The 17,299-nt window shown below is 41.3% G+C and overlaps 1 pseudogene; it reads left to right on the top strand.

The window, feature by feature from the left end:
• The first annotated feature begins 220 nt into the window (after positions 1-220).
• LOC122754678 lies at positions 221-1,236 on the top strand (annotated as a pseudogene).
• Positions 1,237-17,299: the final 16,063 nt, after the last annotated feature.

The following is a 17,299-nucleotide window of genomic DNA, read 5'->3' as shown; positions in this document are numbered from 1 at the left end:
CATGGTGGTCGGCTCCAGCCACAAAAACCAAAATGCTCTCTAAGCTCCAACCTCCCCTCCTGGATCACTGCCTTGTTGTGGCAGAGGGGGATATACCATGCAGGGTTACCCAAAACACACAGGTCATAGTGGAAAGTTCTGAAAAAAGGTGATCCACTGGAGAAGGGAATGGCAAACCACTCCAGTCTCTTTGCCAAGAAAACCTCATGGGTAGTACTAAATGATAAATGATATGACACAAGAATATGAACCTGTCAGATCAGAAGGTGTCCAACATGCTACTGGGGAAGAGCAGAAAATGACTACAAGTGGCTCTAGTATTAATGAAGCAGCTGGGCCAAAGCTGAAAGGAAGTTCCGCTGGTGATGAAAGGAAAGCCCAATGCTGTGAAGATCAATATTGCATAGGAACCTGGAATGTAAGATCTAGGAACCAAGGTAAGAAGGATGTGGTCAAACAGGAGATGGAACGATTGAACATCCACATCTTGGCTGTCAGTGAACTTAAATGGATGGGAATGGGTGATTTAATTTGGGTGATCACTACACATACCACTGTGGGCAAGCATCTCAGAAAAAATGGAGCAGCTCTCAGAGTCAATAAAAGAATGAGAAAAGCAGTGCTGGGGTATAATCTCGAAAATGACAGAATGATATCTGTTTGAATCCAAGGCAAAGCATCCAGCATCACAGTAATACAAGCCTGTGCTCCAACCACTCATGATGAAGAAGCCAACATCTTCTAAAAATAACACCAAAAAAGGATGTCACACTCATCATAGGGGATTTGGATACTAAAGTAGGAAATCAGAAGAATTATCTTCTGAATAACAGATATAAAAAATAAATAAACCAACAATCAAATAAATAAATAAATGGATGGGTGAGCAGTATAATTAATTAATTAGGTGATAGATTAATTCTGGAATAACAGGCAAGTTTGGTCTTGGAGGATGGATTGAAGCAGGGCAGAAACTAATAGAGTTTTGTCAAGATAACTAGCTGGTCATAGCAAATACTCTTTCCACAACCCAAAAGGAGACTTACACATGGACGTTACCAGATGGTCAATATTGAAAGCAGATTGATTATCTACTTTTCCAGGCAAAGATGGAGAAGCTCTATACATGTAATCAGTTAAAGAAGACCTGGAATGGATTGTGACTCAGATCATGAACTTCTTATTGCAAAATTCAGACAAGTTGAAGAAAGTATGGAAAACCAGCAGACTGTATAGGTATGACCTAAATAACACCCTTTATAAATATGAAGTGCAGGTGATGAATAGATTCAAGGGATCAGAGCTGGTAGATAGAGAGGCCGAAGAACTATGGAGTTTTGCAGTGCTGCGCAGGAGGCCCCAACAAAAAAAATCCCTCAAAAAAGAAAAGTTAGAAAGAAAAATGGTGTCTGATGAGGCTTTAGAAATAGCCAAGGAAAGAATGAAAGCAAAAGGGAAAGGAGGAAGGGAAAGCTGAATGCAGAATTCCAGAGGATAGTAAAGAGAGATAAAGATTTCTTAAATGAGCAATGCAAAGAAATAAAGGAAAACAATGGAATAGGAAAGACAGATCTCTTCAAGAAAATTAGAGCTATTAAGGGAACATTTCATGCAAAATGGACACGATAAAAGACAAAAATGGTAGGAACTTAACAGGACTGGAAGAGATTAAGAAGAGACAACAAGAAGACACAAAAGAACTATTCAATAAAGATCTTGACATCACCAATAACCATGATGGTGTAGTTATTGATCTAGAGCCATACATCTTGGAGAATGAGGGCCTCAGGAAACATTGATAACAATAAAACTAGTGGAGGTGACTATACCAGATGAACTATTTAAAATCCTAAAAGATGATGCTGTTAAAGTGCTGCACTCGATATGACAGCAATTGGAAAACTCAACAGTGGTTACTAGATTGGAAAAGATCAATTTATGTCCCAATCTTAAAGAAGAACAATGTCAAAGAATGTTCAAATTATGAAAAAATTGCACTTATCTCATATGCCAACAATGTTATGCTTAAGATTCTGAAAACTAGGCTTCAGTAATATGTGAATCAAGAATTACTAAAGGAACAAGCTGATTTTCAGAGGCAGAGTAACTAGAGACCACATTACTAACATTCACTGGATTATGGAGAGAGCAAGGGAGTTCTAGGGAAAAAAATCTATTTCTACTTCACTGAACACACTAAAGTCTTTGTGTGGATCACAACAAAATGTGGCAAGTCCTCAGAGAGATGGGAGTACCAGATCATTTTACTTGTCTCGTGAGGAACCTGTATGTGGGCCAAGAAGCAACAGTTAGAACTGAACACAGCACAACTCATTAGTTTAAGATTGGAAAAGGAGTATACCACAGCTGTGTATTGCCACCTTATTTATTCAACTTATATGCAGAGTGATTTCACATTATTTGAAATGCCAGGCTGGATTACTCAAAAGCCAGATTGAAGTTAAGGTTTCCAGGAGAAATATCAACAATCTCAGATATGCAGATGAGACCACTCTGACAGCAGAAAGTGAAAAGAATTAAGAAGCCTCTTGATGAGTGTGAAAGAAGAGAGTGTAAAAGCTGGATTGAAGCTTAACATTAAAAAAAAAACCCACTAAGATCTTAGCAACTAGTTCCATTACTTCCTAGTAAATAGAGGGAGAAGAAAGAGAAGCAGTGTCAGATTTTATATTCTTGGGCTCAAAGATCACTGCAGACAGTGACTGCAGCCATGAAATTAAAAGATGACTTCTCCTTGGAAGGAAAGCTATGGCAAACTACACAGCATACTAAAAAGCAGAGATATCACCTTGCCAACAAGCGTCCACACAAAGCTATGGTTTTTCCAGTATGAATGTATGGCTATGAGAGTTGGACTGTAAGGAAAGCTGAGGGGTACAGAATCAATGCTTTCAAATTGTGATTCTGGAGAAGTCATTCTTCATTATGCCTTTCCTTATCTTATCTCTCTCCTTCTCTTCTACTTCCCTCCCCCCATCCTTTCCAGGTCCACCAACCCAACTCTTCCTCTCAAACTCATTCCATGGAGACTCTGCATCTTAAGTCTATTCTCTAGGATAGAGAAGTTTGTGGTAATTGTTGGGGGGGGGTGGCTAATTACTAGCAATAGCCTTTATAGGACTCTAAACAGAAGAAAGGAGGTAGGAAACTCAGGAATGTTCAATGAAGGCATTTCTAGGAATGATATTGGAGAGCAGAGGGGAGCCTTTGGCAAAATGTTCTTGGGTACCTACAAATTCACATTTCTACCACTAATGATAATTGAATCATGGAACCATTGAATCTCAGAGTTAGGAGGGAATGCAGAGACCATCTAGTGCAGACTTTATCTGAAAAGAAATCCCCTCTACTACACCCCCAGTGATTATGCAGTTTATAAGCACACTGTCCCCAGAGCTGACAATTCACAACCCTGCAGATTCCACATTAGGACAACTCTAATTTTTAGAAACTTATTCCATTCATTGAGCCAAAATGTGCCTCTATGAAATGTCTACTATTGCTCCTAATTCTAGTCTGTGGGAACAAATAAAATAATTCTCATCCCTCTTCTAAGTGACAAACCTTCAAATTCATCAAGGCAGCTACTATGTCACATAATCACAGAATTTCCAAGCTGGAAGAAACCCCAGAGGTCATCCAATCAGAACCCTACTAGAACAAAAATCCCTTCTAAACCATGCCCAGCAAATGACCATTCAGTATTTTCTTGAAGACTTCAAAAGAGGGAGAACCCACTAGCTCCCATGGAAGCCTATTATACTTTTAGAAAACTCTAATGGTTAGGAAGTGGGTTTTTTTTTTCTGCCAGACTAAATTTGTCTCAGCAACTTCCATCCAGTTCTGTTTCTACTCTCTTGGGCCAAGCAGAACAAATGAAATCCTTATTCCAAATGACAGTCCTTCACATGTTTGAAGACAGTCATCATTTCTTACCACCACCTATTTTTTAAAACATTTTATTGTTTTTTTTCTTTCTCACATGGTTATCACTTTCCAAAGACTCTGTCTCCTTTAATTTAACTGTTATCTATTACAAAGAAACACAGCTAAGCAAGATAAATCCTTGCATTGGCCATATCTGACAATGTATGTCTCACTCAACAACTCACAAACTCCTCATTTCATAGTTCATAACTTTTCTGCCAAGAAGAGGGAGGTATGCTTCCCCAAAGACTGGTTACCTCATTGATCAGAATTCTGCAGTCTTTTGCTATTGTTTTTCTTATATTAATATGGTCATTGTGTATGACAGAATGCTGTTGTTCAGTTGTTTCAGTCATGTCTGACTCTTCATGACCCAATTTGGGATATTCTTAGCAAAGATACTGGAGTGATTTGCCATTTCCTTCTCCAGCTCATTTTACAAATGAGGAAACTGAGGAAAACATCGTTAAGTGACTTTCCCAGGGTCATATAGATAGTAAATGTCTGAGGCTGCATTTGAACTCAGGTCTTCCTGACTGCGGGAACAATAATCAACTACATAGTAGGTGCTTAACAATTGTTTACTTACTTGATAACTTAACCTCTTTTGACATCTTAGGGTTCTCTCCTTTCCATAATACACCAGAATCTGTGTGTTAAATTTCACAAGATAGTAAGAAAAAATGTCTTGTTTGGGTCTCCTGAACATGTTTTTATTTTCTTCTAGAGTCAGGAAGACCTGATTTCAAATCCCACCTTAATTATATTCCCTAGCTGTATAACACTGTATAAGTCATTTAACCTTGTTAACCTCAGTTTCCTTATCTGGAAAATGAGGAAAATAGTAACACCTACCTTACAGGGTTATTGTAAGGATCAGATGGAATGATATATATCAAGCACTTTGCAAACCCTAAAATACTCTATAAGTGTGAGCAGTTATTATTGTTCTTTGTATTTTTAAATTTTTTGTAATGCTCCTTGCATCTCTTTTCTCCCATCCTTCTTTTCTCTTTCTTTTTCTTCTTCCCTCCCTCTCTCCCTCCCCCTCTCTCTCTCTCCCTTTTGTTCTCTCTTTATTTTTTATTTCTCATCTTTCAGTTTCTTTATTAGTAAATGAGTTACTTGGACCAGGTGATCTCTAAGGTTTCTTCCAGCTTGAAATCCTTAGACTTATGATCTTTAAAGCCCTGTATGCCCTGTCCTGGCATCATCATCCTGATATCCCCACCAAGTAAGAGAGGATCTGCCTTGATCAGTAGGGGCGTCCATAAAACACCACTGACAACTTACATTCTTCACACGAATGAAGAGCAGTTTGTCACTGGGAACTTGGCAGTGTGCCTGGAACCCTGGATGTTTAATGGGAGTTGTTCTGGTTGTCTGTAGAGTGCTTTTCTGTGTACAGTGATGGGCCCAGATCTAATGAATGTGTAAATCAACCAGGACATTGGAAATGAATGTGCCTTCTTCTGAGGCCTCAGCTGCAGCCCTTCAACATGTGGTCAAGGACCCTGAGATTGCTGAGATGGTTGGCAAGGTGAGGGAGGCTGTTTTAGTAGTTGGGTTTGAAATTCACTAATGCCAAATGTTGATCATATCCAGAAAGAAAAACAGGGGAAGGGCAAGAAAAAGGGAAAGTAATGATAGATGGTGGCACGATCAGGGTAGGAAAGAAAAGAAACAGAAAAAAGGAAGAGGAGGAGAGTCAAGAAACTAGGAGAAAAGAAGAGGAGGAAAGAGAGGACCTCAGAGGAAGAAGGAAAAGGTAAAAAGGATAAAGAAAAAATAAAGAAAGATTAAGTTATATGAATGGAAGAGTTTAGAAAACACCTTAAAAATAGAGGCACCACCCCACCTCCCCACATAGAGGCTTGAAAAAATTCGTCCCACCTACCCCTAGTACAGAGTGATAACTTGTGATGTTAGTTAGGGAGGGGATCATTCTAACCCATGTTGAGAGATTAGGAAAATCTACTACTCTGTGCCTAGCAAAGTATTCTCTCCATATCTTTGTGATTCAGAGTCACAGACTGTCTAGGTAAAATCTCTCTACCTCATCTCCACCTAGCTCAGCTTGACCCCTCTAGAACCCCTTTCCTGATCTGCCCTCCCTTTCTTGCTATGCCTGCTAGGATGCAATTATATGGCTAACAAACTGTCTTTCATGTTATACCTTTTTTTTTCTCCCAGGTCCCTCCTTGCACTCACAACCCAACTCTCACCAGAAGACCCTGAATCTTTGGCTACTCGTATACCACGTATACTTCTCTCATCTCCCCCCACCTGGTAGGAGAGAGAATAGAAATTGCCTTTTTGCAACTTCCTACTACTCCTGGGCCCTCCTCCACCAACTCATAGTAACCTCTCCTCCTTGTAAGTTTATATTATCCTTTGATCACCTTGTGGAGGTGTTGTCATCTATTGGCCCCCAGATAATAGTCCCATCTTACTAGTTCAAGAAACTAGAGGTCAAGAGTCAGTTTCCATAAGATCTCCATATTGGTGGAGATTAATTACAGTGTTGCTACACTTGGGGTTCTAGTTTCTGTTTATACTGTTGTAGGCTTGATCTTTGCAAGGGACTTTAAAGAATTTTGGCCTAGGGGAAGAATGTTACCCTTGGCTCAAAGGCCATTTGCTTAAGAATCTCCTCATTGGTAAGAGATTGATTACTCAATGTTTCTCTCTGCTTGAGGGTCAAAGCTAGTGAGAGTCTTGAGACAAGAAAGAACTTGGTGTTGGCTTCCAGTTTAGAGAGAAGACACCGAGTTCCAAATTCCCTTCTTTCAAGCTCTTGCCAAGTCTACCCCTCATGCAATGACATTTACTTCAGTTCCCAGATTAGTCTTCTTTACCCCAACCCTTTCCTTCATACTCAGAGACTTCAATGGTCATATTTATGTCCTCTTCCCCTGACGTGCCTCCTTTCTACTCATCCTTGTCTGATCATAGGCAGCACTTCATCTCTACCCAGCACTTTCTCAGGGCTGCTGCACAACAATGTTGCCCCTCCCTTCCCATAGCAATTGATCAAGAAAAGTCTTTCCATGTTTCCCAAAAGCCCATACCCTATTCCCCAAAGCTCCAGGGATCTTTTTTTTATCATAAAAGTATTTTATTATTTTCTAGTTACATGTAGATATAGTTTTCAACATTTGTTTTTATAAGATTTCTAGTTTCAAATTTTTCTCCCTCCCTCCTCCCCAAGACAGCAATCAATCTGATATAGGTTATACATATACAATCACATTAAACATATTTCTGAATTACTCATGCTGTGAAAGAAGAATTAGAGCAAAAGGGAAAAACCTCAAAAAAGAAAACAAAAAAAAATGGAAATAGTATGGCTCAATCTGCATTTAGATGCCACAGTTCTTTTTTTCTGGATTTGGAGAGCATGTTCCATCATGAGTTCTTTGGAACTATCTTAGACCATTGTATTGCTGAGAAGAGTCAAGTCTATCACAGTTGATCAACACACAATGTTGTTGATACTATGTACAATGTTCTCCTGGTTCTGCTCATCTCACTCATCATCAGTTCATGCAAGTTCTTCCAGGTTTCTCTGAAATCCGCCTGCACATCGCTTCTTACAGCACAGTAGTATTCCATTACATTCATATACCACAACTTGTTCAGCCATTCCCCAATTGATAGGCATCCCCTCATTTTCCAATTCCTTGCCACCACAAAAAGGCATTCCAGAGATCTTAATGCATGCCCTAACCTATCTTCCTCCCTCTGATCTCTGCTACCAAAGACCTTGCTCCTCCATCTTCTTCCTGGGGTCATGGTCTAAGGAAAAGCTTCTTAAACTGTGGGTCTCAACCTCATATGGGGTCGAGTGACTGAATGTGGGGGGGGTCACAAAAATTTGGCAGCAGTAAAAAGTTATGTATACCTATTTTATATACCTATATACTTAGGGTAGTGTAAAAATTTCTTGGGTGAAAAAGGGTCCCAAGTAGAAAAAGTTTAAGAAGCCCTGCTCTAAGGCTGGCATTACTGTCTCCTTTGCTGCTGCCCCTGAGTACCATGGGGCCTTCCCCTATAACCTGCAGCTGAAACTTTCCAATGTGTTGTCTCTGTCATTAAAATGTGAGTTCCTTGAGAGCAAGCACTACCTCACTTTTCTATCTTGTAACCCCAGAGCTTTGCACTGTGTTTTATACACAGTAGGTGCTCAATGGATACTTTGTTCATCTAGTCATTTATCCTTCGTAAAGGGAAAGAATAGTACCTCCACAAATGGCATCTCCTGTTATTGCCTAGAGAATAACACTGATTGCTCTGTCCTACTTACAACTGTAACTAAATGGGAATGTTTGAGAGAGAGGAGGGGAGAGGGAAAGAAGAAGGGAGAGGAAAGAGGGGAGTGAGAAGCAGAGAGGGAGACAGAGAGAGGCAGTCAGAGACAGAGACATAGAGAAAGAGACAGAGGCAGAGAAAGAAAAGAGAAACAGAGAGAGACAGAAAAAATGAGACAGAGTCGGATACAGACATTAAGGAAGAGACAGAGAAAAAGAGACAGATGGAAACACAGAGACAGAGAAGGAGAGACAGTCAGAGAAATAAAGGAAGAAACAAAAAGCAACAGAGATAAAAAGAGACAGAGACAGACACACACAGAGAGACAAAGACAAAGAGAGAGAGAGAGAGAGAGAGAGAGAGAGAGAGAGAGAGAGAGAGAGAGAGGTCCAGAAGTACATTACCTTACTAAGAGGGTCCCTTTTCTTTTGGTTAACTTCTGAGGTACTTTTTTTTGGGCTGAGGTTTAGGTCTGTGAGAACAGGACTGCTATTATCAGAAAATCAGGTGTTCAACATTTAAGGGAGCATAGATCAAGAAGGTCCCTGATTGCTTCATGTCTATAAAAGAACATTCTTGCCCAGGGTGTGGGCACTGTGAGCTGGGCTCCCCCGGTCACATTCTTGCCCAGCAGCTTTGTGGAGGATGACTTCGAGAGGGAAGATATTTGAGGAGGGAGACCAATTAAGAGGCTATTACAATAGTACAGACAGGCAAGAGATGAGAGGGTTTGAACTGGGATGGTAGCTGTGTGAGTAGAGAGAAGGAAACAGATGGGAGAAGAAACTATGGGGAAAGTATGGAGGTAGAAATATTTGCCTATTGGTTGGATATATGGGGAGAGGGGGAATGAAGAGTGGAAAATGACACTGAAGCTGTGAACCTGGGTGACTTGAGAGGATCTCAACAATAATAGGAAAGTTGAGGAAAGGAGTAGGTTTAGAGGGAAAAATAATGTCATGAGATCTGTGATTTGTTGCAACCTATCTATGTCTCTCATCCTGTTCAACTCATTCTGTCCCACCCAAATTGAAAAGAGGGGTGGTGAGGTCCTTTGTGGTTACTGTCCTAGAATGCAGAGCCTACCTTCTGAGAGGCATGTGCCACAGCCAAGAGGCAATTTGGGGGCAAGGAATTGAACATGTAAGAAGGAGATTTTTGCAATGTCACTGGGGAAGTTACTGTTGATCCCCAGTTAGTGCTTAGGTTATTTATCTATCTATCTATCTATCTATCTATATGTATATATGTATATATGTATGTGTGTATGTATATGTATATGTATATGTATATGTATAACTGCCACACTCTATTGGAGATAAGCCCCAGGCCTGGCTATGGTGGAGAGAGTGGGATCAACTCATCTTCTGATCCTCTAATTGATCACCTAGCCCTTGTGGTCATGACATGGACCCTTGAGGGTCAGAGCCTCCACTTTGGAGACAACTTATCTATAGTACATTCCTTGTTTGTCCTTCTTTCTGGAAGAGGACCAAGACATTTGGAGGTGATGTCTTGACTTGAAAGTGAATTGGATTTAAGTGAGGGAGGGCTATGCAAAGTCACCAGCCTCATTGTCTCCTCCAGAACCATCTGGGTCCAGTGGCAACAGATAGATACATCAGGATGACTGGAAATGCCCCTGGAGGCTGTGGGAGACCTTGGCCTTTTTCATACTACAACATAGCATTTTATTATATGCTGTTTGGTATACGTTTGCTTTGCTTTATGTGTGACAATCTTGTCTCTAGGAAGGGAGGTCCAGTCCCAGAACTTTCAGGCCCGTGCCTGGCATATTGTAAATACTTAATAATGATTTTTTGACTGATGACTGATTTGGGGGAGGTGAGGCAGAGGAGGAAGGTGTTTTCACCTGGGGATGTAAAAGTAATAGTTTGAACATTGCCCCGGCCCTGGTAAAGGGCAAGAGTGAATACGCCAACAAATGGATCTCATTGTAACACAGGTGCGTGGTTTGATGAGCGCAGGTGGGGATGCGGTTCCCCAAACATGGGGGGGGGGGATATTTTTGTTTAAGAACCATTTAGACCTAAGGGCTTTGAGGATTTTCCTTTGAGGCTCCAGAATTGGAAAGTGATCTGAAAGGGGCCGGGGGGAGCGGGGGGGGGGGGCGGGGGAAGGGAAGCGGATTATTCCCTCCGAAGCAAAAAGTACAGGCTCCTCCCAAGCCAAGAAGCCATCCCGCTGAGTAAGTGAGGACCGTTCTGCCTCCCAGCTCAGTTTAGAATTTTGTGGTGAAAGGAACGCGTCTGCATCACGTGACTCGCTGATTTCCCGGTGACTGATTGTTTCTCGTATTTGTGTTTGGGTTCGGAGACCTAGAGACTCAGCAGCTCGGGGAAATCCCCCTCCCCCACGTGTCCTGGAGCGGCTGAATCTGGGACACGTGACTCAGGTTTACTGTAGGGCAAAAGTATTTCACCAAGTGACATAAAGACCTGTTGATTTTCTAAGTGTTTCACCATCCCGAAGTGCCAATTGCTGAGGCTCCTCCAAACTTGCATCATGCTGATGCTCTTATAGTGATCTGTTTATCTTCAGTTAATAGTAATGGAGGGGTCGGGGTATGGGAGTTGGGGATTGGGGGCTGGGGTTGGGGATAGATTGCCCGGCTGAGACTGCAGAATATTCAGGAGCATGTGCGCGGATAGAGAGCTGGGGTCCAGATGCTGAGCTCCTCCCAAGCTCGTCTTTACTCTCTGTGAGGTGTTGCACAACTCTGCCTGAAAACCCCCTCCTCCACTCTGGCACTATAATAGCAGTTATAGGTGGCCAAGCTGCTTTTTTTTTTTTTTTTTTTGCATCATGCCCAGAACACATTTTCAAAGGTTTTAAGCCGGGTTGCTGGGAGCTGCTGGGGCTGGGGCCAGCTTGGCAAGCTTGAGTGACTCATCACCTATTATCACAAGAACCAGGGACTCTGGGTTACATACCGCACGACCCTGAGGTTTGTCGGGGCTGGGATGAGGTCAGCTTCACATGGCTTATTGCCATACGGAGAAAAGAACAATGGCTTAGGATTCAGGGCTCTGGGATATCAAATCTGACTTGCCATTTCATTCTGGGTGTCCGGTAGTAGGTCACTTGCCCTCTAACCTCTGTGTATCAGCCAGTCAAGTGGAGAATAAGGAACTGATGGTCCTGAGGGCAAGTTGGATCATTCAATTTAGAGCTAGGAGATAACGTAGGGATCGTGGAGTCCAATTCCTTCATTTTACAGATGGGAAACTGAGTCTGAGAGAGCACTCTGTGAATTACCTGAAGGCCAAGCCTTAAGCCGCAGAGTCTACATTTCGAACTTGACCTGACTCCAAATGCACAGCTCTTGCGGCTACACCTACACCGAGCTGTCTGGGTTCTTTGTCAGTGGTAAGAGGGAGGGCTTCTTTGGCACGGGATGGGATACTTCCTGCACAATGCCTCCTTTCATGAGATAGCACAGCCAAACATGCACTCCAGAATTTTCTCAACTGAATTTCAGGACTTCTCAGAAATCTGTTATCTTGAGGAGCCGAGACCTCCAAGTAGATGTTCCCTACGCCTTGAGGCAATGAAGAAAGAACACAGAGTTGGCAAGAGACAATTAGTCCAAGTACCTTTCCTCCTCCCTCCCTCTCAAGATCACCATTGCCTTTGCCTTCAAAGTGAATTAGAAGTTACTCTTCGTAGACTCAAGAAGTTATTTCAGCATAAATGGTCCAGCCTTAAGCAAATCAACTCCTCCGTAGGTTTCCCGTTATTGAAAACCTTACCTAGTCAGGATACTCCACATTTTAATGAGCACTTGTCCCCCAGTTCCACTTTCTATGTCAGGTGCTCATTGAAGAAATAGGAAAGTCTTTGTCCTTTCACAATACTGAATTTTTATAGTTGTCATTGTATTCCTTTGTGCATGTTATTATATTGTTCCTTTTGTTCAGTCATTTCAGTCAAGTCTGACTTCTCATGACCTCATTTGGGTTTGTGTTTTTTTTTTTTTTGGTGAGGCAATTGGGGTTAAGTGACTTGCCCAGGGTCACATAGCTAGTAAGTGTCAAGGGTCTGAAGCCGGATTTGAACTCAGACCCTCCTGAATCCAGGGCCGGTGCTCTATCCACTGCGCCACCTAGCTGCCCCCCTCATTTGGGCTTTTCTTGGCAAAGAAACTGGAGTGGTTTGCCATTTCCTTTTATATTTTACACTGGAGGAAACTGAGGCAAACAGGGTTAAGTGACTTGCTCAGGGTCACACAGCTAGTAAGTATTTGAGACTGGATTTGAACTCAGGTCTTCCTGACTCCAGGCCTGGCACTCTATCCACTTCACCACCTAGCTGCCCCATATTGTCCCTAGATATATTCATTTTTGTTTGTGTTTGACCTGTTTCCCTCAGCACAAAAGCTACCTCCTTGATTATCCTTCCTTGAAATCATCTTTTCCTCCTGTGGCAATTGTGGCCTGGAATTATAGTTATTTATCTATATCTATATATTTCTATATATTATATAATATATAATATCTCATATAATATCACATATATATCTCTCTTACTAGATGATAAGCACTTGGAGGTGAGGGATTGTGCTTTATAGACCTTTGTGTTATTCATAAAACCTAATATAGTGCCTTCCTCACTTTATAGTTGGCATGTGAAAGATATTTACTAATCAACTGAATGAAGAGTACCCAGGTAAAGTGAAAAGAATGCTAGAACCAGATTCAGCTGGATTCGGCTCTTGGCACCACTGCTTGATAGCTAGGCTGTGGGGGACAAGCCCTTTGGACTTAAGCTTCCTCGACTTTAAAACGAGGAGATTGGACCAGACAGCCTCCAAAGTTCACCACTGTTTTGGAGGTGAAGAAGGAAGGGAGCTGACACAATGGCTGACGTTTATACAAGTGGGGTGGTGTTGCACGGACCATGAACAACTTCCCTACATTCTTAGACTGACCACATGCTCGTGACTCAGCGCTGTAGGGACTGAGTGCTCTGAGATGACAATTTCCTTAAAAATCCACTGAGTCATTGGTGTTTCAGGTTCAGTGGTCAATAAAGAGATTGCTTAGTCATCTCACAGTGCCAGGCCTCATAACACTGGGTCACATACATGTAGTGGTCTGGACATAGGCAGAGAAAATCTGCTAATGTTCTGTGCAACCCCCATTATTGCCCTTATGTAATGCTTCCTAGTTGATCTTATTTGATCCTGAGAATAACCCCCGGAAGTAGGCAGTACAGGTATCTTTGTTGCCATTTGCAGATAAGAAGACTGAGGCAAAGAGAGAAGGATTTAGCCCAGACTGGTCATGCAGTTATTATTATTATTGTTGTTGTTGTTGTTGTTATTTGCAGGGCAATGAGGGTTAAGTGACTTGCCCAGGGTCACACAGCTAGTAAGTGCCAAGTGTCTGAGGTCAGATTTGAGCTCAGATCTTCCTGAATGCAGGGCCAGTGCTTTATCTACTGCGCCACCTAGCTGCACCTTCATGCAGTAATTATTTATGAATTTGTAGAGAGGTGATCTGATTTGTCTGGAAAAATTACATGGTAGAGTTGGGTTGGGTTTGGAATTTGCTTTTTAAGGGCATGTGGGATGAAGTGGATGCCACAAAGAAAGTTGCTTATGGTATATTGTATGATGAATTTGGAAGGTAAGGGGGAACGGAAGAAGGATATTTGGGCCAGTCTGAGCAGCAAACCATCTTCCCCAAGTTCCCTCGAATTTCTCCTTTGATGGCGTACACTAGACCACAGAGAGTCTTGAGACCCAGAGTCAGGTATTGGGCTAGCCTGTGTTCCATCAGCATTGGCTGCAGAATGACTCTGTGGAGCTGAGTCCCGAGGTTTTCCAAATGCATAAAAAAGCATGATGGAAGCCCCCCAATTCTCTGCCCTGGGGAAAATGTGTCAGACAAAATAGAGGCCGATGAAATTCTCTAGAGTGTTGTTAACTTCTCTTCCAAATCCAGCTTCAGTTGAAGGATCTGTCTGGCCACCATGAATCACGACATAGGCCCTGTGGAGACAGGGGGGATAGAAGCCCAGTGCTAGTTAGGACTCGACAAGATCATCTAATCTATGCCCATGCTCCAGACAGGAGCCATATTGAAACTATTCCATTTTGTCCTGTAATTTCAGTTGTATCAGTCCATCCATTGTTGTGACCCCATTTGGGGTTTTCTTGGCAGAGATACTGGAGTGATTTGCTATTTCCTTCTCCAGCTGGCTTTAGCTACCTTCATGGTCCAGCACTCTATGCACTGAGCCATCTAGCTGCTAAAACATTCTAAAACCTGGCTTGGAACCCTGTTCCAGCATCAAATAGCCTTCTCACAATTGCTTTTACTCATGACTGCTGGGTCTTCAGTCTTCCCCTGTGGCCAGAACAAGGGTGGGGGGCATTGGTAAATGGAGCAGAGGGGCTAGGGGAAGAAACACTATGCTGGGAGAAATCATGGAACTGGATAGAAATAATAGGAAGGGAAGGGTCATAGGTGGTTCTGAGATGTTTTTTTAGCTTGAGAGACTGGAAGGATGGTGTTACCCCCAGAGGATTAATTAGAGTGTTGATAAGGGAAGCCAATTTTAGGAAAGTGGATGGTTTCAACTTTGTAAGCATTGATTTTGAAGTGATGGTGGCTTATCTGAATGGACATGGCCTAGTACTACTGTGCCTTACACATGACAGATATCCAACAAATGTATAGATATTGAATGCCTAAATAAGTAAAAAAGCCTTTTAAAATCTTTTATTTCACCGGTATAGGTATTCCACACTTCACCACTGCAGATCAAAACCCCTACAGCTCATGGGACAATTTTTTGATTTGCTGTGGCCAAATAATTCATTGCTTAGTGACTAACTTTGGTGACGAACATCTTGTCACTTAGCTAGAATGGACCCTATACCCTTGTTGGACATGCACTTCAAGGCTTTCCCATTTAGCTGGATGTAACAGGGCCTGTATTCTATTGGCACAGCCTCTCGGAACCCAAGATATCCTCCATGACATGAAGGACTTTAGTGGAAAGGATGAATGAATAAAGAGGGGGCCTGGAGAACTTGAGACCCGCTATCATAAATCAATAGCGGCACCTACAAGAGAACTTGGGTCTCCTGATCCCTAGCTGTCCATGGGCCAGAAGGACCTACTTTACATGTCCATAAATGAACTACACTCTCAATGGTACATACAGTCACACCAACATCCTTGGAGAAATGAGTCATTTTGGGTTAACCCATTTAGGCACAGGACGGAGGGATCTGAACCTCAGGAATTCCTCTCCCCTCCTTTCCTCCCCCCAACTCTCTTCCTCTCTAATATATGTATGTATATATGTATATACACACACAACACACATATAACTAGTAAGAAAATTTGTTTTCCTTGCTGTGCATATATATTACAAGTAATTTGTTTTTCTTTTCTCTTTTCTTTTTTCCAGTGGGATGGGAGGTGGAGAGAGAACAGATTTCTATGAATGAAAAAAAATTACAAGTAGGTTTGGGGTGAGGTGCTTCAGATATGGAATATTGCATGTACTTTCAGATGAGGTCCTTACATTATTTGTTTTATTTAATTATTTTACTTCATTACACAGGTTCTCTCAGAGAGTAAGGGTCATCTATAAATGTTTGTAATGTAAAACCAAAATACATCAATAAAACTTAAAAGAACCAAACAACCAGTTGTATGTAATGAATTTCATGATTTTCTTGTCCAATTCTCTTTCCTATGGAATTGTAAAGTTGACTTGATGATTTTAGGTGAAGAAATATGAACCCAAAGGAGAAAATAAAATCTTTCTCCAAAATTTTCTATAGCCTTGAGAAATGACAAGTTTCTAAAATGATGTATAGAATTTTGACTGGTAGGAACAATAACAATAGGAAAGTCCACATTAAAGCTTGCAGCATTTGAAATGTAAAAATGCTTGGGGATTGCTTAGCTAGCAGAATTAACCTAGTCTGGAGAACAAATCAATGTTTTCCTTCAGATCAAACCTTCAGGTCAATCTCTTAAAAGCTCAGAAGTGGGAAACAAAAAGCTACAAAAGTCCTTGGAGGAAGGACAGGTTACACATAACTCTTAGTCAGCCTAACTACAATCCCTTATATAGTAAAGATTTTAACCAAAATGTACAGCGCTTCCCCAATAGTGACATAAATAGCATGTACAATATTTCCAAGGGACTTCTGAAACTTTTTATTTCTTATATTGTTTATGCTTTGTTTTTGTTTTGGGGGGGGTTTTTGGTATATGCTTTGTTTTTACATAACTTTTATGTCTGAACATATTCCTCTCTCCCTTCCCCTGAGAGAGCCATTCCTTGTAACAAAGAAGAAAAAAAAGTAGTTCAGCTAAGCTATTTAAAATGTCAAACCAATCTGGCTTTGTGTGAAGTGATTCACACCCATAGTTCAGGACTTCTGAAAAGAAAGGAAGAGGGAGAGTTTTCTCTTCTCTTCTCCGGGGGCTAAGCTTGAGCATTATAATTATACAATGTTTGCCTTCTTTTTCTTTTCTTTTCATTTACATTGTTGTAGGCATTATGTACGTCATTTTCCTGGTTCTGATTACTTTGTTCACTCTGAGTTTATATCTTCTTGGAATTCATTTTCATAATTTCTTATGGTGCAATAACATTTCATTCCATTCACATGTGGCAATTTATCTGTTTCCTAGTTCTTTACCACCACAATATGTGTTGGTATTATTATTATTAATACTACTAATACTACTGATAATAATAACAACAATGTTCCAGGCACAGTGCTAAGCACTTTGTAAATATCATCTCATTTGACCCTCACAACAACCCTGGGAGGTGGGTGCTATGATTATTTGGATCTATATGGGACCTTTATGTGTTTAACCTTCTTCAGGTATGTATTTAGCAGTTAGATCTCTGGGTCAAAAGGTAAGGACATTTAGTCATGTTTTATTTTTTAAAGCAAAATTCCAGATTGGAAAGTTTTTTTATTGTGGTCTGAAGATTTCCCTTCAGCTCTCCCAGGATGGGAATTTCTCCTAGTGCT

This window comes from Dromiciops gliroides, chromosome 4 (assembly GCF_019393635.1).
Source record: "Dromiciops gliroides isolate mDroGli1 chromosome 4, mDroGli1.pri, whole genome shotgun sequence".
Taxonomy (NCBI): Eukaryota; Metazoa; Chordata; class Mammalia; order Microbiotheria; family Microbiotheriidae; genus Dromiciops; species Dromiciops gliroides.
The sequence above is the reverse complement of the archived record's forward strand: the minus strand, read 5'-3'. Positions and strand labels throughout refer to the sequence as shown.